The following is a 27,479-nucleotide window of genomic DNA, read 5'->3' on the forward strand; positions in this document are numbered from 1 at the left end:
GCCATTTCGCGCAAGTCGGATCGCGTTGTAGCGGGATCCGACTGTAGTGGCGCCATTTTGTGTTCTCTTTTTAAACCTTGTCTAAATGTTCGTCTATGCGCGGCAGAACAGCCAGGAAAACCAATGGAACCCACTGAAAAAATATAACAACGTGTTGGCTGGAAGACGAGTTATCTCGTCCCTAGCACATATACAGCATAATTCTGGAGGACGAGTTATCTTTGATGTGTTGGTTAGAGGTTGATGTGTTAAACCCTCATTCGTTTTCACAAATCATCTCGCACATTTACCACCTGCTCGCACAGCTATTAAGCCAAGTTTTTATGTAGAACGGCAGCTGCCGCTAAACACGGAGTTCAATAAAAAAGAGTGGTAATTAGTTTTTCCAGTCTATTTTATCTCTCAAAACGTCTCCTCTCGAGTTGAAGCAATGTACGGTTGCTAATCGCTTCAAAAAGAAACGTCTGTCATAATGAAGTTTTGTCAGTTCATTGTTGATACAAACCGGACGCGGCATGGAATGCATGATTTTCTTAAGGAAGGTAAGCTAGTATTTCTTTAACCTATTATAGTGTAAATTTTGTTTTACAATCGAATTTTTCTTCATCTTATTTTCTTTGTTTCATCGAGCGATTTATATTTGCTTCTTTGCGGAAAGTTAGGGAAGGATAAAAGTCCCTCACTGTCGTCAAAAGACAAAAAAAAAAAAAAAACGCGAGTTTATCGATGTCATTAACCGTTTACCCGCCAATGTTCCAAAAATGGAACATCATATTTAAGTGAAAATTTTCCCAAGAAATAACGTTAAAATAAACAAGTTTTTTTTTAACACAGTTTAGTCTTATTTCAAAGTATTTTTTGATTTCATGCTTGATTGTTTATATGTTTTCAATTATTTATTGCGATTTTTCAAAGATGAGTGTTTCTTTAGCTTTTTGCAACTTTTTCTTATAAAATTTACCAAAAATTGGTTTTTTCAGAAAATGTGATGATATTTATTATAGTTGTGAAAAATACTTCAATATATGATTTTAAAATGCTTGTAGAAATGTACAATGATATTTCCGAAAGGTGTACCCCTTCAAAATAGCATGTTCCAATTTTGGAACATTGGCGCTTTTAGGGAGTCAAATTTCCAAGAAGTAAATCGTTCGACTTCCAAGGGGAAATTTCATTTTTCGTAATATATGTTTCTTTTTTTTTTCTCATTTTGAATGTACTCTGATGTAGATGTTGGCAAAACCAAGTAAGTTTATATTTTGAAAGGATATGACGTTTCGTTAGCAAAGAAAATAATAACAGTCTTCTGTTTGACGGACTATATGGCTCCGAATCCACACCTGCTCGGACAGTTGCATTGTCACGTAATAATAAAAAATAATATTAGTGAGAGTTTTATTCTTCATATTTTAAATGCAGTTCAATAATTCGCTAGCTTTGTTTTCGGGCGAAAGGAAATTCTGTTTGACGTATACCAACTGTTCATAAATGTTAAAAAATGTCTACAAGATTTCTTACTGTAGAACACGCTGTGGCTTATTTAGAGACATTGTCAGATTCGGATTTGTCAGATGTAGATATATGCCAATTACTCCCTGATGAACTAGGCAATATCACTGAGGAAGAATAGATGTTGACAGAGATGAAATCCTACAATTTTTTGGTTTGTTGCTATTGAGTGGGTACCATTCTGTTCCTTCTGAAGATCTGTATTGGAGCAGTGCAGAAGATACATCTGTGCCAATTGTACTAACAGTTATGCCTCAAAATCGTTTTCGAAAAATAAAAAACAACTTTCATTTGATGGACAACCATGAATTAAAACAAAATGACAAACTAAGAAAAGTTTTCCTTATTTATGAAGAATTGTGTAAAAACCCTCAACAATTTGGTGTATTTCATGAAAAATTAAGCATAGATGAATCTATGGTTCCCTACTACGGTCGGCATTCATGTAAAATGTTTATTAGATGAAAACACATAAGATTCGTCTTCAAAATTTGGATGCTGTGCTCTTCAAGTGGATACCCATATTCCATGGAGATTTATTCAGGCAAAAAAGAAGGATCCCCTGATGTGCAATTAGGATCCAGAGTTGTAAATGATCTATTATCAGTTTTGACTGACACGTCTAAGCATGAAGTATACTTTGATAACTTTTTTACATCATATGACTTAATTTCTCAGCTATCAAAAAAAAAGTGTACGAGCAACAGGAACAATTCGTGAAAACCGAACTGGCCATTGTCCACGGAAATCCAAAAAAGCCCTTTCTAAAGAAGATCGCGGAAATTTTGACTATCGATCTGATGGATCAGTGTACATGTGCAGCTGGAAAGATAATGCAGTGGTTACAGTAGCATCTAATTGTTATACACATGAGCCACTTGCATCTGTAAAATGTTACTCAAATGCGCAGAAATGCAAGATAGATGTGCCACAACCTCATCTTATCAAGAGATACAATGAAGAAATGGGGGGTGTGGACGTCTTGGATAAACTTTTAGGGAGCTACAGACCTCATTTGAGGAGTAAAAAATGGTGGTGGAATCTTTTTAGTAATGCGCTGAATATTTCAGTTGTAGCTAGTTGGTTACTTCATTGTGATTTACACGAAGTCAAGATGAAGCATTTAGAGTTCCGAAGAGAAATAACAACTCACCTCCTAAGAAGAAAAGTATGAGTGGAAAGTCCTCCAGGGCCTCGTTGTCATTTACATAAACGGTCCAGAGTGTCTGACGGACATTATATTGTATCTGCATCCCAAGGACGTTGCGCGGTGTGCAAAAAAATACGACTAAGAAATGTTTCCATTGCGACAAACGACTTCACCAGCAACGCTTCCTTTCATATGATGGGCATTAGATATTTCTGTATTGGATTTTCTGAATTCTGATATGTACACAAATGCAATTTCAAATATTATTTTTTTCCGCAATAAAGTATGCTAAGATAAAAACCGCATTCAAAACCTCTTAGTTTAAAAAAATTCTCTGAAAAAAAAAAACTTCATGCAAAACGCCAATGTTCCAAAAATGGAACACACTGAAAATCATAGTAAAAAAATTTTTTCTGGAAATTTTATTTTATTTCTGTATTTACTAGACATAAATAGACATAATTTCAAAAAATTACTCAAATTTGATCATCCGTCAATAGTTCGGCGGTCAAACGGTTAAAAAGAGTAGTTCGTCTAACATTCAAATGATCGATGTGTTCATATAAAATGAAGTTAGATTATTGTTATATTTTTAACTAGTGGTACCCGCACGGCTTTGCCCGTAATAGAAAAATTAAGAGGTCTTTTGGTTCACCTGTATATGGGTCATTCCGACGAAAATGGTACATTTCATGTCCGGCACTTTTGGTTTTTTTACAGAAAATTTGATAGTTAATATGAATTAATCATATTTTTTCTTTATTCATCATGCAATTTTGTATCATGAGATATTTTTTGTTTTTAATATTTTGATTTAGGAATTAAAAAAAAAAATTATGTTAGTCAAAAAGGAAAAATCTTGATGTCTCAGCTTCAAAACAGAGACAGTTAAAAAGTGATTTTAGTAATTGCTTAGATGCAATAGCAAAAAGAAATTTCCAATTATATTGCAACACCTTTATTGTAACAATTTAAACAATAAATTTTTTTTTAGAAAAATATTTTTTTCATGAAAATGCAGGGAATTTACAATTGTCCCTACAGTTTACAAAGTTTGAAATGTCCACTCTGTTACAGTCATTAAAGAACAAAAAAGTATTTTTACAAAAAAACTAGGAATATTTTTGAGATGACCAGATGGTAAAAACTCCATGTTTAGCTAACCCTTATGGATTCACCAGTCAACAAGCAAGGTAAGATTCATTCTTTGTCTCTGATAGAAAATTTGAGTAACAAAATGTCCACTATGTTACATTAATTTTACTAAAAAAATTTTTAAAAAAAATCTAAATTACATATAAAGTAGTAATTTTAGAGTTACTCTTTGCTTTTGTATTACTGTTTTAGCTGTTACTTTATGTTTAGGTTTAGAAAATTTTTTTTAACTACTTATTTGTCCTCTCTGTTACATGTCCACTCTGTTACACTTCTTGTGTAACAGAGCGGACAATGTTTATGGAAATAGTAAACAAGTCCCATATGCTATTGATGTTTTTCAAAAAACTTAACAAATTCATAGAAAAATTGAATTAAATAAAAAAAATTTAAAAATTAAACATTGTTTATCTCTTTTCTTTGCTTAAACATGAGATTACTTCTGTCTTCAATAATAGTGTCCACTCTGCTACAGTAATATTTTAACCGATTTGATTGTAATTTTTTTTTAAATATTTAATTTAAAGGTTAATTTGCATAGAACTACACAATTACTAACTAGAATAATCCATTTTCAATCTTTTTTCAAGTTTTCTTCATGTAATAATCAAACTTTTTCAAATGATTTTTAAAATTTTTGTATTTTTGAGTAGGATAATTAGCAGTAAAACTTAAATGTGCTTTTTACAATGAAATTTTAAGCATTTGTATGAAAGATATGTTCCATTTGTTTATATTAAACAAACAAAAAAAAAAAAAATCAAAGAAATAATTGAAAATTTTGAATTTGTTGTTTTTAAATGTGTAACAAGTGGACAAAATCTTTCATTTCTGATGAAAGAACTGAGAAAATTGTATATTGATACCAAGTTGAGCTAATTAATTTTTATAGTTCAGATAAATTAAACCCTTTTGCCATTATTTGACATTAATTTTTGTTAGATTAGATGACTTTGAAAAAAAAAAAAGTTTTGAAAACTGAAATGTACCATGTTCACCGGAATGACCCATATTTACAAATAATGTATGGCAAATTTTCTCGCCAATTGGCTTGTACCCATGTTACGGTTCCATGTTTTGATCATTTCATATCTCGCCAGTTGGCTTGTGCCCGTGTTACAGTTCCACGTTATGATAATTTCGTAATTTACTCGTCCTATGATAGTTTTGTTCTTAAAATTGGAATAGAAAAAGAACCACATCTAATTTTCGAAAAATCGCTTCGAGGTGCACACCCCCATGCTACAAACTAACTTTGCGCCAACTTTCATGAAAATCGGCCGAACGGTCTAGGCGCTATGCGCGTCACAGTGATCCTGACAGACAGAGATCTGGACAGAAAGACTTTCAGCTTTATTATTAGTAAAGATGTAAAAACAGCGAAAGAAAATTGTTATGCTGATTGCTTTTTTTTCTTTTTTTTTAAATATGAAAAGCAAATTTAAAATATTTTGATTGATTTCGGATGAAATATGAGTCCAAACAAGTAGATCGCCGTGGGAAGGCAAAGCTCAGAATCTGCATTATTTCTGTTTGTGTGCAAGCACGAATTGCTTATTGTTTTCACTTGACCGTTGAATGACGTCCGTACTTTGATTTTATTTTTCTATGCTTACAATGCAGGCCTACCGCGTGCCTCAAAATCGAATTATTCATAAACGACCTTCTCAACTTTACGCGAAAACAGTATCCAAAACACAACATCCAGCACATACTGCTTTTTTCGCGAAAAAAGCAAAATAGGGGAGAGAGGGGCTTAAAGTTCCGCGGGTAAGTTGTTCCCTTTGAAATAGCTCAGTGAAGAAAAAATATAAATATACTAGAGGACCCGACAGACGTTGTCCTGTTCAAACTTTGTAAATTGTAAAGTTAAAAATTTTTAATAAATTATCAAGTGTTCGAACCGTTTTGTTGAAACAAATAAGTATAAAAAATTTCCTTTAAGCAGCTTGGTGTCAGAATGCGTATATTTATTACAACTTGATTTATCTAATGCCCACTGAGTAGTTGTTTTATTAACAATCTTTTCTCTCGTACTTAATGGTTTGTTCCTTCAGCCATTCTCAGAAGATAAAAAGCGTCGTCAGATATTAAGTGTAAAAAACTAACTACCCATCTAGAACAAACGGAAAATCTCACTGCAACATCCCCCATATGAAAAAGAATAAAACAATCGAAAGGATATCGTTTCAAAAAATGATAAAAGTAAAAACAGTTCTCTGAATAAGCGAAAATCACTCATTCCTCCCGATGTAAAATAAACACATTCTTCAACTAAAAGGAATAAAAACTCTTTAAAAACAAACAACAATTCTTTGCAGTTTGAAATATTTCGCTAAATAAACAAAAATACAATAAATTATAATAACAATAGCTCTAAAATGTAAACAAATGATCACGCAACTCTATTGTTTATAGCCAAAGTCGCCAAGTCACCACGTTACTGTAATCCAGCCGATCAGTGAGCGAAGCCAACTCCGACCGATTTGCGGTCCGATGTTTTGAACGAAAACATTTAAAACGTCATATATTGCCTAATTTGTTCTCGGGACCTAAAATCGTTGCTTTCAAGAAATAAAGACACACTCCCACTCCCTCTTCACTCTCCCTCTTTCTACGTCATATCTATTATCAATTGACATATCACAGTAGGAAATTTCATTACAAAAAGCAGAGCTGGCTTTCTTATTGTCGTTTGGCAACGGGTTAAATATTTATTTCAGTTCTCGCTCAACAATAGGTTAAAATAAATATTAATCATTTGGGAGATATAACCATCCAAAGTTTAAATTAACTAATTAATTAACAAAAACGTTTCCGATTCGATCCATCGCGCTTCGAAACCATGCTTGCCACCACTTAATTACACAGAAAAAATTTGATCAAAGTCGGTCCAGCCGTTTAAAAGCCTTATGGTGACAAAGGTCCGCACAGAAGATTTTTATATATTACTAGTGGTACCCGCACGGCTTTGCCCGTAATAGAAAAATTAAAAGGTCTTTGGGTTCGCCTGTATATTTACAAATAATGTATGGCGAATTTCCTCGCCAATTGGCTTATACGCATGTTACGGTTCCACGTTATGATAATTTCGACGGGTTTCACGTTATGATAATTTTGTAAATTACTCGTCCATCTTATGATATTTTTGTTCTTAAAATTGTAATAGAAAAAGAACCACATCGATTTTTAGAAAAATCGCTTCGAGGTGCACACCCCCATGCTACAAACTAACTTTGTGCCAAATTCTATGAAAATCGCCCGAACGGTCTAGGCGCTATGCGCGTCACAGACATCCAGAGAGACATCCTAAAGACATCCTCCGGACAGAGAGACTTTCAGCTTTATTATTAGTAAAAGAAGATTTAGTTAATAACTGGTGAAAAAGAATGTTAGAACGCACAAATGGTGACTATTTTAGTCGGGCCAGTGACGAACGGTACGTTAAATGCTGAGCACGTGCATCGCTGATCTACTTGTGTAGATATTTTCGTTTTCGAACCTTTTGGTCTTTTTCCACGAATTTCAATAGATTGTGTTTACTTCTTTGGTGTTTTTATGCAAATATAGATTGCGCATCCTAATGTACTTCACTGAAACAATTTACGTTTCGTCGTCTAACCTATAATTTGAATTTTCAAGGGGCGTGTGGGGCTAGTTTTTCCTTTTTGTGGGGCAAGTTGTTCCGAGGGACAATTTGCCTCGAGAGAAAATGGAATAGCTAGAATAGGGAAGTTGCAACCTATTAAATGTTCATATTTTGACTACTGGATATTATTAATTGACCCTCAAAACTAAAAAATTCACTATCGCCGAATTTTAAAGCACCGTGATTAATTTTTAATGAATTTTTAAAAATCCACGCGCCAAAGTGCGCTCTTCTGAAACGTCAAGAGCCTACTTCACAGGGCGCGAATGGGCAGCCTTCCGCCGAAGATCCCTTGTTTTCGCTACGGACATTTTGAGCGCGCTGATATTTTTATTTTTTAGAAATTCAATAATCCTTTTGAACACACTGTGGAGGCCGGATTCGTTAAAGCACAATCTAATAATCTGCCTCAAGTAACATCAATGATGGTATTCGAATATTTCCGAGATGATGAGAGGTTTAATGATCCAGAAACGCGAGGAGTTTAAATGCGAGGAGGTAAGCCTTACGTTTCGTCTTCGAAGCCAACTGCACGTCCTTCGGCTTCTCTCGCGGCGGAAGAGCGCGTGACGTCACTTCCTGTGCCATTTGACGTCAGAAACGCTTGAACTTTAAAAATTAATTAAAAAAACTACTTATCGTATCGCAGAAATTTTTTCACCTGTGATGTTCATACATGTTACTCTATCATATAAAAATAAAATTGAAAAATCGAAAACTTCCCTATTCTCATCCTTTCGTCTCGTTGATAACAGTTGACATCCGCCGTGGTCGATCGATCCGAAAACTGTGGTGGATGACACCCGAGAGCCAGACCACCAAACAGTGACAATCAGCTTCTTCTGGTGGATGTCTCGTTTCGGACAGTGTTTTGGTGGTTCATCTTTGTCTATTGCGATGGACGGTTACGATTATCGTACATGATCCATTTTCAATCGTTGCTGCAATACTTTTTTCGAGCAAAATACAGATGACAATGCGAAGATCGACAATAATCCAGCAATGGCACTAGTAAACAAGATGAATATTGAATGATATTGAAGCCGCTCCGTGATGGGTTGAATGTATTCCGGCCGAATTTGTAATCGAAGCCGCGTAAAATAAACCCGTGTAAAAATAGGGTCTACTGTTGAAATTTTGACTAACTCCATTGCATAGCGGTAATTTTCAACCACTTGTTGACCGACTTCAAAAAGGAGGCTGTTATCAGTTCATACCGTATGTATGTTTTGTTTTTGTTTGTTTGTCCACTCACAGCGTCTCACCTAGTGAACCGATTTCGATGATTCTTCTTTTAATGGATAGGGGATGGCTCAACTTAGGTCCCATTACTTTGTTTGACCATATTTGTTCCTTAAAACAAAAGTTATGGTCAAAAAACAGTAAATTTCATGCAATTTCCCTATTAAATGATTAAATATAAAGCCCATTGTTTCAAAAATTTGGCAATACCATACAACATTATTAATAGTAATTGTGTTGATAATTTTGAATGAAGGCTTTTCTGAAGCAAGCATCAAGTTTCTTCACTGTCATTGCTCTATAGTGGGGTAAACCTAACATGGAAGCGAGGTTTATGCAGTGATTAGGATCTGCTTAGCCTTCACAATGCTACTAAGTTAGATTTGCTTCAACTATAGTAGTATTTTTATCGTTATCATGTATGCCAATAACAGATGATCTGGGCTAAGTAAGGAGATACAGGAATGCATAAAAAGCAACTATGCTGTGAAATATAAATTAGTTAGAGAAAACGTGATATTTAAATGGTTATAATTAAATTAACACATAAATGAATTCCAGGGAGGAACAAAGATAAATTTTTAGTGTCAATCGCTTAAAGTTTAAGGCGTGTTTTTAGTTTTTTTTTTTAGTATGGAGCATTTTTATGAAAAAAATAAGGTAAAGTTTCGTTATGTGATAAATTCCTAACATTTCTAAAATACATTAATACTAAAAAGAATGAAATAAAAAAATTTTGAAAAAAAAAATAGAACCGACTTCAAAATTGCTCTAAAAAGTGAAAAATAGTTTTATTCTTAAAACCGCAAAAACGATCAATAAAATCATTCACAGCCATAACTCAACTACAACTATAAATTTAATCTAATCAGGCCCAGTTTCTTTACTACCACATGCATTACGCATTGATGACAGCATATTTGAGTAGCGGTATAAATGTTTCGTTCCTAACTTTGGATGATGTTTTGATAAAATATGAACGAAGCATGGTTACAATGGATTTTACTTTTTGTTTTTGCGCCAACTTCAAAAATTATGTTTAAAAGTATTATCGATGGTGTTTAAAGAATAAAATTATTTTTCACTTTTTAGAGCAATTTCGAAGTCGGTTCTATTTTTTTTTTTTTTTTCAAAATTTTTTTATTTGATTCTTCATTTCCCTGAAATGACACAGTCTCACCAGTAAAACAGTTAAGTTACTGGATCCAGTTCAGCCTTGTCACAACCACAATAAAGCCTTCCCCTACATGTCAAACGTTACCAAAACACATTATCAAATGATCATGCCGTGGCGCGAGTTTCATTGTTGAAACACGAGGGTTGCTCGATGATCGGCTAATATTTACATGAGGATGTTTGAAAACGAAATTGCGTCAAGTGTTCATTATTCCCAGGCCGTTCTACCCTTCCGCTCGCAGGTAGCGCCAATTGAAAGTAAAACAGGAATACGTTTGTACGTCTGTCACCTCCGTTTATGGCAATCACTTATCAAAGCATTGTTTGAAAACAAACATTAGGTAATCGTTTTCAGAGAGAGAGAGAAAAAAAAAGTCATCCACTCGGCATAAAACACCGATAAAGCATCCTCCCCGCTAGACTGCGGACGAGATAAGACAAAGCGATAAAAAATCTTCTCACCCATCCTAAGGTAAGCAGTCGGTCGGAAAGTTTCATACTGCGCGAATCTCGTGTTACCCGAACAGAAAAAAAAAAAAACGCTTGGTGTCACTGGTTGGTAAAAGTGTGGGAGAGGACCAAGCTGTGTTTATGAGGTAAGATTTTTAGCAGTGGCGGCGCGAGAGCAAAAGTAGACGTCGGCGATGCAGTTTTGCGAGGCCCTTTTAATCATAAAATATTCTCAGACAAATAATTGAATTCATGGAATTAATTTTTGTACTAACTATTGGCACTTAGGGTTCCCAATTCACTTAATTGCTAGGACAAAAACATTTCGTGATTAGTAGCGCAGTCAAAAAAAAGTTGTTTTGGTGGTGGGGAGAGGAGGCGGCACATTGACGGGGGAAAGAATTATCTGATAGAAAGGGGGGTACGGGGGTTCTCCCCCGGAAAGATTTTGAAATTTGTAGTTTAAAAACGCCATTTTAGGATTTCTTTGTTGATGTTAAGGGGAAAAAGGTACAGGGGGTCTCGGTGGAATTTTCTAGAAATTAAAGCCTTAAAAACGCAATTATATGCCATATTTAGTGACTTTAGGGTCAGAGACTGTCCCAGATCGATTCTTTAAAATATATATATATAGGTCAAAATCAATCTCCTGCAAATTTTCGAAATTGAAGTTTCAAAAACGGAATTTTAGACAAACTTTGAAGATTTTACGGGAAGGAAGGTAGATCCCTCGAAAATTTTTGAAAATTATGGCCCTAAAAACTTTAGCAATATGCTATATTCAGGAGCCATTCCACTTAAACTTTCTGTTAATGAAGTTTAAAAAGCCTAATTGCTAATGATATAAAAGAAAGGCGGTATGGGGACCCTTGCTCGAATATTTTCCGAAATTCAAGCCTTAAAAATGCAATTGTATGGCCATATTTTGTAATATTACGCTCGGTAATTTTTGAAATTCAAGCTAAAAAACACAATTTTAAGCGATTTTCGATGTTGTTGAGTATTTGGGATCTTTAAGCTGGAAATATCGCGAAGTTTAAGATCTGGAAACAAAATTTCAGTTGCTCCATAATGCTTTCGATGTGTGTGTGTGGAGGGGGAGGGGGGGAGTTCGGAGGAGCAGCATTTTGAATATTTTCTTACTTTTAGATGAACTTGGGAAACAAGAGAAAAAAGAAAAGAAGGGGGAAAAAGAGTGGGTGGGGGAATAGAGTTAGCTGGATCAATAAGCTGTTGCCATTGAATATTTTTAATTCAGGCCCCGACAGAATTGGGCCAAACATTTGCCAAGACTGGCTCTGTGCAGTCTCTCCTGCACGCACTATTTTGATTACTTTGCGTCTGTTGTATTTAATAAGAGCTTCAACCGAAAACATGGAAATATCTTAAAGCTTCTGAGGCCCTATCTGCGGGAGGCCGTCGGCAGCTGCCAACGCCTAGCGCCGCCACTGATTTTTAGCACAGGTATAAGAAGCATATTTGTTAAGAAAAGGAATGGACTACAATCCATATATCGCGATCGCGGATTTAATGAAAACCCGGTTTTACTGCAGAATTGAGCAACAAATAATCCGATATCGTTGTGATTAAAATGTTTATGAGTAAGCTTTGTTCGAAATCTCTGTATAGCTTGACCACGGGGAGATGGCAGATGAACTGGAAGCGGAAATAGTAGGTATGATCAGCGAGTAGTAAAAACTTTACTGTATGCCTGTTTTCGCTGATCCTACCTGCTTCAAAATCAAGTTTCTCTCTTCTCTTCTTTCTGCTACCAGCTTATCCGCCATCTCCCCTTGGTCAACGCTATAATTTCCCTTGCATAATTTGTAAACAGTCACTCTGTGTTACTTTGATTAACAATTTCCCTATTTTTCTCTTTTCCTACTCATATTTTTATAACGTTATTGCATCGATTGATAAAAACTGGAGAGAGAATTAATTGTTTAGAATAATAATGACTTCAAAAACTGATTTTAAAAACAATTTTAAATGAATTATTGGGCTCGTTCAAGAGGTTTTCTACTTCGGTTACTCTACCCCATGTCAGAAAGGGGATGAAACAGAAATTTTAGTATGAGGAGTGACATTTTGAATGAGAAAAATATAACACTCCCTACCCTACAAACATATGCTAAAACTCGGTGACAGCATCGAGAGGATGTAGTTTCCGGAAAGATTTTAGACGCATCCCAGTCTGAAATTGCCATAACTAAAAGGTAAATCGAAGTTCCCAACCTTGTTTTGTTCCGTGGATCATCAGTCGATTCTTTTTTTCTTCCTGATTGTTAATCCTTTCTCATCGGTAGACAATGGCGGATACAGAAATTGTCCAAGGAGGGGGCGGTTGACTTTTTACTTATCTCTACTACGTATCTGGTTTACACATGCTTGGGGGGGGGGGGGGCTTTCACATAATTTTTACCTAACTCAACTAAAATTTTGATATCTATCCAAGGAGTTCCCCGAACCTATTCATTTGTATTTCCGTTGAAAGAGGTATTCTAAAATCGCGTTTCAGAACTTCAATTTCGTAATCATTCCTATCTAAACACCTTCCCCTTAATGTGATCGAAGGTCGTCTAAAACGCTTTTTTTTTTTTAAATTTCAGTTTTGAAAAATTATTGGAAGAAAGTCACTGAACCTATTTTTTCCCTTAGTACTACCTGAGATGCGTCATTAAGACTTAGATTTTGCAAAATACCCGGTAAAAGGCCTCAAAACTCCTCCTCCTAACATCACCAACGATCGTCTGGAATTGCGTTTTTGAAACTTCAATTCCAAAAAGTTTCCGGACGGGAGATTCAAACCCCACTCCGTTCCTCAGTGTCGTCACAGAATATCTACACTTGCGTTTTAGAACTTCAACTTGAAAAAATTGCCGATGCAGGGTCCTTAAAAGAGGGCCGATGACAGCCCCTATTGCCCTTGTATCCGTTCTTGGCTATGGAGCACACAGAAAAAAAAAATGGAGGGAGATATGGTGCAATAATTTTGAGTTTTTTGGAAGGGATATGTCCCAAATCACCTTCCCTTGGATAGTACATACTTCTCTGAGATCATTCTGATAAAAATTAGATATAAGGAAGTGTAGTATTTCGATTTGAACTCCAAAACAGTGAAACGGAAGGTAACGTTTTCTCAGAGCCACTCTAAAACAGACAGAAGAAAACTAAATGTACGAAAATTTCAACTGACAAACGCATCATTAAAAATCAAAATTTTAAGAATTATTCTTGTGAACCCCTTCTGCTTTCGTGTAAAATCAAGTGTTTGCCAGTTGTATGCTCAATGAATACCTACCTACTTACAAAAATTGTGAGACAATTCCCATTAATATAGGCTAGAAAATCGCCCGTCAAGGTATGACGAGTGAAAATTGCTTCTACATTTGAACGAAACCAAGGGCGGATCCAGAAAGTTTTCAAGGAGGGGGCGGTTGATTTTTTTAACTGACCTTTTACTACGTGTCAGATTTATACATTTTTCGAGGAGGGGGGGGGGCACAGTTATCTAAAACAACTAAAATATAAAGATTTAGCCAAAGAAGTCTCGAAATTATTCCTTTCCTTTGCTATTGAAAGAGGTACTCCAAAACTGTGTTTTAGAACTTCAATTTCGTAATAATTTCTGGGGAAAGTTTCAAACCTCCCTCCCCCTAACATCGTCAAAAATCGTCTAAAATGCGCTTTAAAAGTTAAATTTTGCAAAATACCCTTGGAAGGCTTCCAAACTTCTTTTTCAAACATCGCCAAATATCGTTTAAAATTGTCTTTTTGAAACTTTAATTCCCCCAAAACTTTGCTTAAGGTTGATTCGAACCCTATTTCCTTTCTTAACGATATTAAAAAGGGCATACATTTGCATTTTAAGACTTCAATTCGGAAAAATTACCGGTGCAGGGTCCCTCAAGGGAGGGGCGATCCCCCCTATCGCCCCTCCCTTGTATCCGTCCTTGAACGAAACTATTGCCTGTTTGGTGATATTTTGATAGTTGAAATTTTACCCTAACCCCAGTGGATGAACCCTAAACTTCAGTAGGTAGCGTTCATTGTTGACCACTTTTTCGTTTCTTCACTCCCCTGAAATGACACAGTCTTGCCAGCGAATTAAGTGACCGGATCGAGTTCAGATTCGTTACTATAAGGCCTTTCCCTGTGTGTTTTACATTACCAAAACACATTGTCAAATGATCATGCAGTGGCGCGAGTTTCATTGTTGAAACACGCGGGTTACTCGATCATCGGCTACCATATATAAGAGGATTAGCATTAGAAAACTTATGTGCTTATAATTTTATGAATCCTCTGGTACTAGGGATGCGCCGATTAGTCGGCCACTTTGTCAATTATTTATAATCCGTCAAATTTTAGTGATTAATCTGCGTAAAAAAATATTTTCCAAAAAATTTCAAAACATACCTTCAACACGAAACTTTGATGAATGCATTTGTTAACAATAAATAAACGTAATTTTCTGCAAACATTTCTGTAATATGTAATATTAAAATGTACTGAGTAAAAACAGAACAAGAATTTTAGAAAGTGCTCAAACTGAATGAGAAATTAGAGGATCATTTCCTAAGTTTACATTATGATATCCGCACCCCATTATTTGATGACGCATTGTTTTCTTCAATTATTTTGCTCCTTCTAACACTGCATATGATTTACAGCATCATTCCTAAAATTGTTAACTTTCGATTCAACAAAAAATTAATTGTTCTCAACTGTTGTTTCATTAAAAATTATATGCACATAATTTAATATTATTATTATTGTTATTTTACAAACTGATGATTGAAGTAATGTTATTATTTTTATTTCTGTTTTTCTATATTTATCTTCTTTACTAATAATAAAGCTGAAAGACTCCCTGTCTGTCCGGATCTCAGTCAGGATCTCTGTGACGCGCATAGCGCCTAGACCGTTCGGCCGATTTTCATGAAATTTGGCACAAAGTTAGTTTGTAGCATGGGGATGTGCACCTCGAAGCGATTTTTCGAAAATTCGATGTGGTTCTTTTTCTATTCCAATTTTAAGAACAAAACTATCATAAGATGGACGAGAAAATTACGAAATTATCATAACGTAGAACCGTAACATGGTCACAAGCAAATTGGCGAGAAAATTCACCATACATTATTTGTAAATATACTGGCGGACCAAAAGATCTTTTAATTTTCTATTACGGGCAAAACCGTGCGGGTACCACTAGTTTTGAATAAAAATACACATGTATACAACCTTGCAACATTTTTCATGTGTCGATACTTTTCTCCTTGAGCACTGTTCTTTTATATAACCTTATAATGTTCATCTTTACTCTACTAACAAAGCTGAAAGTCTGTATCTCTGGATATCTGTTACGCAGACCGTTTGGCCGATTTTCATGAAATTTGGCTCAAAATTAGTTCGTAACATAGGGGTGAGCACCTCAAAGCGATTTTTCGAAAATTCGATTTTGTTCTTATTCCATTCGAATTTTATGAACATTTTCCCGAGCAAATTGTCATAACGTGGACGAACAATTACCGTACTGTGGACTAGCAAATTATCATAAACTGGACGAGTAAACTACCATATGCCACCATGGACGAGCAAATTGGCGAGAAATTCATCATCCATTATTTGTAGATATACAGGTGAACCAAATGACCTTTTAATTTTCCACTGCGGGCAAAGCCGTGCGGGTACCGCTAGTAAAGAATAAAAGTAATGGATTAAATGGCTCCAAAAAATTAAAAATAAATTTAAATTAAAAGTGCTCCTACATTAGCTTGCTGACCACAGGTTAACCCTAATATCGTTAAATTTTCATGTCTAGGAAACATGATGAAATTTTATTAATAACAGTATAGAAGTTGGCTCAAAGAAATTTTGAAATTATTTTGAGAAAATTAGGAAAGTGGGGAGAAAAAATCGTCTTTCAGAAATAAACTATCCTGTTTCTTTAGTTAAAACTAGTGGTACCCGCACGGCTCCGCCCGTAATAGAAAAATTAAAAGATCTTTTGGTTCGCCTGTTATATTTACAAATAACGTATGATGAATTTTCTCGCCAATTGGCTTCTACCCATGTTACGGTTTCACGTTATGATCATTTCGTATCTCGCCAATTGGCTTGTGCCCGTGTTATGGTTTCACGTTAAGATAATTTCTTAATTTACTCGTCCATCGTATGATAATTTTGTTCTTAAAATTGGAATAGAAAAAGAACCACATCGAATTTATGAAAAATCGCTTCGAGGTGCACACCCCCATGCTACAAACTAACTTTGTGCCAAATTTCATGAAAATCAGCCGAACGGTCTAGGCGCAATGCGCGGCACAGAGATCCTGACAGACAGACTTTCAGCTTTATTATTAGTAAAGATAAGAGAAAAAATATGGTGGAGAAATCGGCAGAATTGAAAAAAATCATTATGATCATTAGTCGGCCAATTATCAACAGTTATTGACGCATCCCTAACTGGTATTTTGGTAAAGTTTCAATCATAACCTGATTTGAATGAGATTCTTTTTCGTAGACATTTACAAATACAAATACAAATGTGACGACCAGCAACAGGCTCTGGGCCCAGCTAGGCTGGTCCTAGTCAATTAATTAGTCCCCAATGAAGATCAATGGCCCTCTTAAAGCTATCCACCCCCTTGCTCATTTACATCTTTCATTTTGATAAATTTAAATAACTGAATCATGTCCCCTCTGACTCTCCTTTGCTCCAGGCTATACATGTTAAGCCTATTAAGTCTGGTATCATAATCTAAATCTGAGAGTCCCCTTACTAATTTAGTTACCCTTCTTTGAACCCTTTCCAATTCAAAAATATCTTTCTTCAGATAAGGCGACCAAAACTGAACAGCATACTCCAAATGAGGTCTTACTAAACTCCTATATAAAGGCAGAAGAACTTTCTTAGATTTGTTTGAAATAGATCTATTGATAAACCCAAGCATTTTGTTGGCTTTGTTACTAGCAATACTGCACTGTTGACTAAACTTGAAGTCCTGATTTATTAAGATACCCAGATCTATAACATTTTCTGCCTGATTTATGACTGAACCCTGTAAATGATATCTCATACGCTTATTTCCATGACTTAAGTGTAGCACTTGACATTTCCCTACATTAACTGCCATACACCATTTATCTGCCCACTTAGTAATATGATCTAAATCCTCTTGAAGCTGATTTACTTGTTCTTCATTTTCGACAATCCCCATAACTTTGTCATCATCAGCAAAACAATTCATGCTTCTAGAAATATTTTCATTGATGTCATTCATAAATATAATAAACAAAAGAGGCCCTAAAACTGATCCCTGAGGAACCCCACGTAAAACATCACTCCAATTAGAATCATTTCCTTGGAATTTTTCGCCGACTCTTGGGGTGCTCATGTCGACTATTGAGTTACGTGAATCACCGGTTGCTCAACGTTCTAAAGTAAAGGCTTTGCCTGAGCGCACTTGCGTGTTAAAACTTGGTTGCTATTTGTGGTCCACAATGCGATTAGAAAACCATTAGAAGTCATGTTTTACACGACCTTATGAAAGAGGTTTCCGGAAACAAGTTGTCGGCCAAGCCAGAAGCGGGATATGAATTTCGTAAAGCATTTGTTCGCAGCAGGAATGAAAACTTAAGACTTAACGCTTTTGAAGATTAGCACATAATTAAGTCACTGATTGAGAAATCACCAGTCGTTGAAAACTTTCTTTACTCAAAGAAAAAAAAAAGAAAAAAAAATTAATTTGAATTTTGACATCTTGAATTCAAATTATGTTTTTCGCAATCACGAGTGTGTGTATGTAGGCGTGTGTGTTTGTCTGTGGGGGGTATGTATGTTTGTGTGTTGGGGGTATGTATGTTTGTGTGTTGGGGGTATGTGTGTTTGTGTGTAGGGGTTTGTGTATGTGTGTGAAGGCATGTGTGTTTGTGTGTGTGCTGGCATAAGTGTGTGAGTAGTTGTGTGTATGAATATGTATGTGGAGGGGGGTATGTGTATGTGTGTGTGGGTAGTAGTGTGTATGAATGTGTATGTAGAGGGGGGGTATGTGTATGTAGGCATGTGTGTTTGCGTCTGTGTGCAGGCATGAATGTGTGGGTAGTTGTGTGTATGTGTGGGTGTCTGTATGTATGCGTGTGTGTATGAGTAGGTGTGTATGTATGTGTGTGTATGTATGTGTCTGTATGTATGCGTGTGTGTATGTGTCTGTGTGTGTATGTGTGTGTGTAGGTGTATGTGTGTTGGGGGTATGTATGTTTGTGTGTTGGGGGTATGTGTGTTTGTGTGTAGGGGTTTGTGTATGTGTGTGAAGGCATGTGTGTTTGTGTGTGTGCTGGCATAAGTGTGTGAGTAGTTGTGTGTATGAATATGTATGTGGAGGGGGGTATGTGTATGTGTGTGTGGGTAGTAGTGTGTATGAATGTGTATGTAGAGGGGGGGTATGTGTATGTAGGCATGTGTGTTTGCGTCTGTGTGCAGGCATGAATGTGTGGGTAGTTGTGTGTATGTGTGGGTGTCTGTATGTATGCGTGTGTGTATGAGTAGGTGTGTATGTATGTGTGTGTATGTATGTGTCTGTATGTATGCGTGTGTGTATGTGTCTGTGTGTGTATGTGTGTGTGTGTAGGTGTATGTGTATAGGTGTATGTGTGTGTGTGTGTGTAGTTGTGTATGTATGCGCTTGTGTGTAGGACATGGATGCAACCTGGAGACGGCTTTCGCTATAGGAGCAGCATCGTGAGGAGCCAGTCGACGGTGATGCTGCGGAGGGTGGCGGTGGGAAAATAAAATGATAGGACTCCGAAAACAGTCAAATGAAAACAATAAGCAATCGTGATTGCTTTAAAAAAAAAAAAAAACTGCATTGTAAATTTTGCTCGCATAAAAAACAACAAATTATGGTAATGGCTTAGACATTTTTTAGACATCTTCTATCGACTTCAAACTTCATGCTAATTTATTCATGTTATTTATGCAAACGAACTTTTTTCTATTGTTAACTTTTTGTGGCGACCGTGTCTTCAAAACCTTACAAACTGCAGGTGTTGTGGCAGTAAAGTTTTACTTGGCATGCGCGTGTAACTTCAACATGTCCCGTACCTGTGACCGTGACCTGGAGTTTAACATATGTTTAGTTTTAACAAACCTCTAAAAATCTGTGCATTCATTTGCTCATACTGTTTGACCACGGATTGCATGTAATTTGGCAATCTGCCAAGTAAGGACGATTCCATCTGAATGAATCTAGCTGGGGAGAAGGGAAAATAACGATGGGATTTTGATGCACGCGTTTTATGATGTCACTAGCGCCTTATTCATTTATTGCATTCTCAAAAATTAAATAAGGGGAAACAAAAGATAGTTACCATGGAAACAACTAAAAGAAAAGAAAATATTTTCATTTCGTTCAGGAACCTAAAAGCAAAAAGGTAAGCTCAAAACTTTGTTGTGAATAAATAAATCAATTAATTTTTGCCTTGAGAATATAGATCGAATACACTTTAGATTAAAAAAAATGTTGCTGAGAGCAAATTTTCATTTTTTCAAAAACTAAGGCTAAATAATAGATAAGCAAAAGTGCACATCTGAAACAAACCAACTAACATCCCTATAAATTAATAGATACGTCCATTTCCGCCTATAAACCGGATATTAGCCTTTCCATGTAATCGATGGTCAGACAGTTATATTCACTAGAAAATATTCTGTGATCAATGATGCTTTTTCAATTGCACAGTTTTGTTATCTGTATTACACTGATTGAAAAAAGAATTATTTAAAAGCTGTATCTTTCGTTAAATAAAATCCTTATCCGCACGCCATTATTTGATGACAGAAAATATTTTTCTTCAACTATTTTGCTCCTTCTAACACTGCATATGATTACATCATCCATCTTAAAATGCGTAACTTTCGATTCAACAGAAGGTTAATATTGTTCTTAAGTGTCATTTAGATTGAAAAAAAAATATGTACATAATTTCTTATTATTATTATAATTATAATTTTACAAACTGATGGTTAAAGTAATGCCATTTTTGTTTGTTTTTTCTATTTTGAATAAAAATACACATGCGTACAACATTTTTCATGAGTCGTTACTTTTCTCCTTAAGCATAGTGCTTTTAAATAACTTTATAATGTTTAGAAAGAATAGCGAAACGAAACACGTTATACGAAATCACACAAACACACACACACAAAAAAAAAAAAAAAAACGAGCTGATGTGTGCATCACATGACTTCCTTTCACTCCAATTTAATGTCATTTTCTCATTATTGACAGTTTTAATGTGATTCAATAGTTTACTCTCTAAATATCACCAACAGTGGCCAAATTGAAACTAGATTTAAATTTTTTTTTTTTTAAATCGCCAAATTTCTCACCAAGTTGGCGACAAAACTTGGCGACCAAAAGACTGGCGATATATCGCCAAGTCTCCGCCAAATTATGACACCACTTGAGTTTACATCGAAATTAACAATGATTTCCCCCCAAAAAGGAGCAAAAGACCCCCTTTGGAGCATCCGAATGCAACCAAAACAACTAGACCCCACTAGGAGTCTAAGTACCGAATTTCAACTTTCTAGGACATTCCGTTCTTGAGTTATGCGACATACATACGCACATACATACGTACATGCAGACGTCACGAGAAAACTCGTTGTAATTAACCCGGGGATCGTCAAAATGGATATTTTGGGTGTCTGTACGTCCCTGGGCTATCCACGTATGATCGGGTCAAAAGAAAAAGAAACTCAACATTCATTTGGGGGTGAGCAAAATGAAAATTAAGGCCGATTTTTGAGTGGAAATTTTTTCCCGAATACAATACTTCCTTTTTTGTAAAAGGAAGTGAAAAGAAAAGAAAAAAAAAAAGAATCACCGAGAAAAAACACTTTAAAAGCTCTTTTGCTTTTTCAAAGTACTTAAAAAGAGCAACCTTATTTACATAATTGAACTAGAGAGAGCGGAAACTTTTTGCGTACATTTGTAATAATTTTTAGTTTTAAAACAAGCCAAAAAAATAAAAACTTCGGGAGTTTGGTCATTTTTGACACATATCAGTTACTTGAAGGTTACTGGGATCGTTATTCTTAATGACTATAGCGCTTTTTCAAAGTCTCTCGACAAACGTTATATAACGAGGGCCTACTATATTAAATATCCCCCAGACCCCCCCCCCCTCCCCTATGCCATCCCTAAAGGTGCCGTTCCCAAGTTCAAACGAAACTCGTTTAGCACTGGCAGGACCTCAGCAGGCCCGGTTGCATAAGAAGAAAAGGACATATTGCGCGAACGTGTCAGCATGCATGCTCGATTAGGTGAAAGGTAAACGATCCGTGGAGAGGTAAACACGAAAATGAATTAATTTTGAAACCTCGGGGCCTAGAGGAAGTCGAGCGGGGAAGAAACTCTCCGGCGATAAAAAGGTTTCTAATTTTAATGTGGCGATTCAGACGACGAAACTCGCGATCCTCAGACGTAAGTAGTTGCTTTTTTTCGTTGGCTCTTAATATTCTACTCGACACTGGAAACCCAAAAAAAATTTTGAAAAAAAATATAGAACCGACTTCAAAATTGCTCTAAAAAGTGAAAAATAATTTTATTCTTTAAACACCATCGATAATACTTTTAAACATAATTTCTGAAGTTGGCGCAAAAACAAAAAGTAAAATCCATTGTAACCATGCTTCGTTCATATTTTTATCAAAAAATCATCCAAAGTTAGGAACGAAACATTTATATCGTTACTCAAATATGCTGTCATCAATGCGTAATGCATTGTGGTAGTGAAGAAACTGGACCTGATTTAATTTATAGTTGTAACTGAGTTATGGATGTGAATGGTTTTATCGATCGTTTTTGCGCCAACTTCAAAAATTATGTTTAAAAGTATTATCGACGGTGTTTAAAGAATAAAATTATTTTTCACTTTTTAGAGCAATTTTGAAGTCGGTTCTATTTTTTTTTTTTTTTAAACTTTTTTATTTTATTCTTTTTAGCGTAAATGTATTTCAGAAATAGTAAGAAGTTACTGTAAAGAAACTTTACCTTATTTTTTTCATAAAAATGCTCCATACTAAAAAAAATAAAAACATGCCTTACACTTTAAGCGATTGACACTAAAAATTTATCATTGTTCCTCGCTGGAATTCATTTGTGTGTTAATTTAATTATAACCATTTAAGTATTACGTTTTCCCTAACTAATTTACATTTCACAGCATAGTTGCATTTTGTGCAATCCTGTATCTCCTTACTCAGCCCAAATCATCTGTTATTGGCATACTTGATAACGATAAAAATACTACTATAGTTGAAGCAAATCTGTTGGGTGCCTGTTTGGTGATATTTTAATGGTTGAAATTGTAACCCTAACTCCAGGGAATGAACCCTTAACTCCAGTAGATAGCGTTCATTGTTTTTCGTTTCTTCATTCTCCTTAAAATGACACAGTCTTAGCATCACCGTACTGTACTCTAGTATGGTGATGGTCTTAGCAGCAAAACAGTTACGTGACCGGATCGAGTTCAGCCTTGTCACAATTAATCCTTTCCTCGCATGTTTAATATTTTCAAAACGTATTATCAAATGATCATGCCGAGGCGCGAGTTTCATTGTTGAAACAAGCGGTTTACTTGATCATCGACTATTATTTATATGAGAACCAGTAAAACAGTTAAGTTACTGGATCGAAATCAGACTTGCCACATTAAAGCCTTTCGCTGCATGTTAAACTCTACCAAATCATATTATCAAATGATCATGCCGTGACGCGAGTTTCATTGTTGCAACACGCGGGTTACTCGATCATCCCCCCGGCTATTATTTATATGAGGAATAGAAAATATTTATACATATAAACTAGTTTTCGTGATGCACATTTATAACTGAAAATTTTGGCGATTTAAACTAAATTTTGCAATTAAAATGGATTTAGTGAAGCATATTTAAAATTGGGTTTGGCGAACTTAAATTATTTTATACGTTACGTTCAATTTAAATGATATCAATTTAGCATTGTTTGATATTGCATTTTTCCTGGCATTTCTTATTTTCTTTGTATATATTTATTAAAAACAAATCTTGTTTTTGCTTTAACGGGGGAAAAGTTAGAATCATCAAAAACCATATTGAATTAGAACGTTATTTGCTTCATTCCCTGTTTCATATGCACATTTGAAATTACAATCGAACCAATGTATTTACTGAATTGATAATAATAAATGCATACGAAAATATTACAGAATAAATTACGCCTTTATTTTCTATAAACTAGTATTTGCTATGCGTTAAACTCATAAAAACTACTATTAAAAAAATTCACTAAATGACTAGACGTTTTGCATCTTCTGAATGTTTCACGAAAATAAATGCACGGTATAATATCAGTGGTCATAATTTCAAGTTCACTTGTTTTGTTCCTTTTACATTTTTGTATGTATGTGTAAATACACAGACATATAGGAGGCACTGCTAAGCAAAGGGATGTAAGTGGACATTTTCAAGTTTTGAATTAAACGCGTTTGAAGATAACTTCCTAGGTAGACTTTCATTGAATTTCTTTTTTTAACACGCTTTTATTAGCTTCACCTGTATGTATGTATGTATGTATGTATCTTGCAACGGAATCTTGCAGCTCAAATTTCGCCCACTTCCTGCGATCGGATTCTTTTGAAATTTGGCACGCGACCTCAGACCCGATGACAATGCAAAATTCTATAATCAAATTAACTCTTTTAATTGTTAGTTTCCTCCAATTTTAATCAATATTTTGGCATAAATCCAACAATGTGAAAAAGGAAAATTTTTTAAAAATACATTAAAAAATGCTCCCAAAAATTATTTAAAACATCTACAAAAACCTTTAATTTTTCTGCATCAGACAAAATTTGTTCCAATGTTCCAAGGTAATTAGAACACGAAATATAATTGTTTTTAACTAATTTGATGCCAAAATTTAGGTGAGCCTTCCATTGGAAATTCATTGCTGATCAGACCATTGTTGAACAAAGCTTTTATTCAAATATGCATCTCAAATTTTCAAAGTAATATAAATATGATTTCCGCAAACATACATCGATGACTCACAGTAGCTTCCCATCGGGGTGCCCTTGTCTTAACTTTAAGATCTTACCTCGCACTCGTTTTATAAATAATTTCGTCGCCTGATAATTCTCCAACATAAGACTATAAAACAGAAAAATAAAATAATAGTCTAAAAAACTAAAAAAAAAACCGCTTTCGTAGCAAAATGAACTAAAAAGTGAAAAATAATCTTTGGATGATGGTAGTTGACCAATCACTCAATTTTAATGTAATACAAAAAAAAAGCGTGGGGGGCGTCTAATCAGTTGTCTTGAATTTCTTCCCCTTGTTGTCGGAGCAAAAATGTAAATAGACAGCACCACACGCTTTTTCGTATTACATTAAAATTAAGTGATTGATCAACTACTATTATCCAAAGATTATTTTTCACTTTTTAGTTCATTTTGCTGCGAAAGCGTGTTTTTTTTAGTTTTTAAACTATTATTTTTCTAAATCATGTTTTACAGCAGCACCTACCAAAGCTACAAGCACTTCACCTGCCATTTGAACTGGTTGTCTCCCAATTTTCAACTTTGCCGCTTACATCCCTTTGCTTCTCACTGCCGCATGTATTTACTCGCTTGATTCGCATCGGTCGTATATTTACTCGCTTGATGTGGTATTATACGCAGCAACTTGTGTCTTTCTCTTCAGCTCCGCTCGATAACCTTCCATACAAATTCCTCAGCATGGAACTTTCTTTTTCTGAACTTTTCCATATTCCAGCAAAATCACGTGTCTCGTAAATTTGCACAAAAAAAAAAAAGTTCGTGAAGAATATTCTCGCTTCTCAAATAGCAAAGAACAAACTGAGCTTACGTTCGACGAGCACGACCGGTAGCGATCGGTTGGATAATCACGTGGCAGCAATGACGTCAGCGGTTACTATTCGGTTGTTCACGAACCAATGGACAGTATTCACCTGACGTCACTGCGGGTAAAAACCCCTCACTGCAGTGCATTGTGGGAACTGTAGCAGACGAAAATCCGGCACTACAGCGTATAATAACACTTGCTTTTGTGTGGCTTATAAACTCTTCTTTCTATTTAAAAATGGGAGGTTTTTTACGTTTTTAACTAAGAAACGTTGTAAAAGAATGATGAACGATTCATTTGATACGAAATACTCTCTTTATTATCGTATTTTCATGGGTTTAAGCCTCTTTGGTTCCTTATCAGAAACATGGTGAAAACTCGAATTCTATTTTTATTTTCCCCGTTTCTCACCATTTTTCATGCATTCGTAAGTCTTTTTAAGCCCTAAACATGTTCATTATGCGCATGAAGTCCAGTAATCCTTAAATAAAACGAGTTTCTTTAGCACTACTGACACTACGTAATTGGTCAAAATACCCGCAGACGGACAGCTGATGGGACCGTTGCCAAACCGTGAATAAGGTCCATTCTTCATCGAACGCTTTCGGTTGATCACCGGTTGCTTGCGCAGACATGACGCAGACGAATAACACGGAGGTGAAAAATACATATAATTGTTCAAAAATGTCACGCGGTTCCATCAACCAATCAACCAGCTAGGGTTGCGGTCGACCGGTAGATCCACCGATGAGGCTCGTAAAACGACATCGGAAGCAACCAGTTAACCAGTGGCTCTCAAGAACGCTGCGGTTAGTAACCGGTTACTCACCGGTCGACCGGTGAGGTTCGTCGAACGCAAGCTGAGAGTCACAAAATGAGGGGCTGGTCGTATATTGACTGCGGCAATTTTCGACAGCCGACTAGCGTTCAGAACGATCGAATCCATCTTAAAAATGGGTAGAATTGGTAGAATTTTATGAAAAGGTTTTTCAAATATAAGACTGAAATTGCACAGATCACATCACTGAGGTTTCTCTTCTTGTCAGCCAGCAATGGAACCCTTATCAGTCAAGAGTATAAATGCTTTGAATTGCATTTGAAATTTACTTTAAAAAAAAGCCATAATTCAAGGTCTATATAGCTCTTCTTGTCAGCCAGCAATGGAACCCTTATCACTCAAGAGAATCAATGCTTTGAATTGTATTTGAAATTTACTAAAAAAAAGCCATAATTCAAGGTCTATATAGCTCTTCTTGTCAGCCAGCAATGGAACCCTTATCACTCAAGAGAATCAATGCTTTGAATTGTATTTGAAATTTACTAAAAAAAAGCCATAATTCAAGGTCTATATAGTTCTTGTCAGCCAGCAATGGAACCCTTATCACTCAAGAGAATAAATGCTTAGAACTGTATTTGAAATTTACTAAAAAAAGCCATAATTCAAGGTCTATATAGCTCGAAAATTCTAAACAAATTTCGTCATAAGCAGAACATTTCGTTGTTTTGATTGGTACCAAATTATAAAAGGTACAAGTATATTTTCCCTACCAAAACTGAGAAAAAAAAAGCTAACGTTTATGGTTTTAACGAATAGCCACGGTAATTAAAGTCATTCAAAGATGTGACCCAATTAAGAACACTGTCGATCCTTTCGAACCTCTCCTACACACTTTTTTGAACAAAAAAAAATAAATAAAATAAAATAAAAAAATTTGAATTTTGTCATCTTGATTTCAAATTATGTTTTTCGCAATCACGAGTGTATATGTAGGCGTGTGTGTTTGTGTGTGGGGGTATGTGTGTTTGTGTGTAGGGATGTGTATGTGTGTAGGCATGTGTGTTTGTGTCTGTCTGCAGGCATGAGTGTGTGGGTAGTTGTGTGTATGTGTGTAGGTGTGTGTGGGGGGGGGTATGTGTATGTGTGTAGGCATATGTGTTTGTGTCTGTGTGCAGGCATGAATGTGTAGGTAGTTGTGTGTGTTTGTGTGTGTAGGTGTTTGTGTGTCTGTGTAGGTGTATGTACGTGTGTGTAGGTGTATATATGTATAGGTGCGTGTATGTATGCGTGTAAGTGTAGGATATTGACGAAACCTGGAGACGGTTTTCGCTAGAGGTGCAGCATCGTGAGGAGCCGGTCGACGATGATGGTGCGGAGAGTGCTGGTGGGAAAATAAAATCATAGGAACGCCAAAGACAGTCAAGTGAAAGCAATAAGCAATCGTGATTGCTCAGAA

General features: G+C 35.6%; 1 protein-coding gene across 2 annotated transcripts in view; it reads left to right on the forward strand.

The window, feature by feature from the left end:
* The first annotated feature begins 416 nt into the window (after nucleotides 1-416).
* LOC129216861 (angiotensin-converting enzyme-like) overlaps nucleotides 417-27,479 on the forward strand; it is a 77,654-nt gene continuing 50,591 nt past the window's right edge. Inside the window, exon 1 of one of the 2 annotated variants that reach the window (XM_054851076.1) lies at nucleotides 417-542. The gene's annotated coding sequence lies outside the window, so the exon portion shown is untranslated. Of the gene's footprint in view, nucleotides 543-10,360; nucleotides 10,478-27,479 lie in introns of those variants that run through there. The other variant, XM_054851075.1, reaches the window with a different exon arrangement.

The sequence above is a fragment of the Uloborus diversus genome, chromosome 2, assembly GCF_026930045.1.
Source record: "Uloborus diversus isolate 005 chromosome 2, Udiv.v.3.1, whole genome shotgun sequence".
NCBI lineage: Eukaryota > Metazoa > Arthropoda > Arachnida > Araneae > Uloboridae > Uloborus > Uloborus diversus.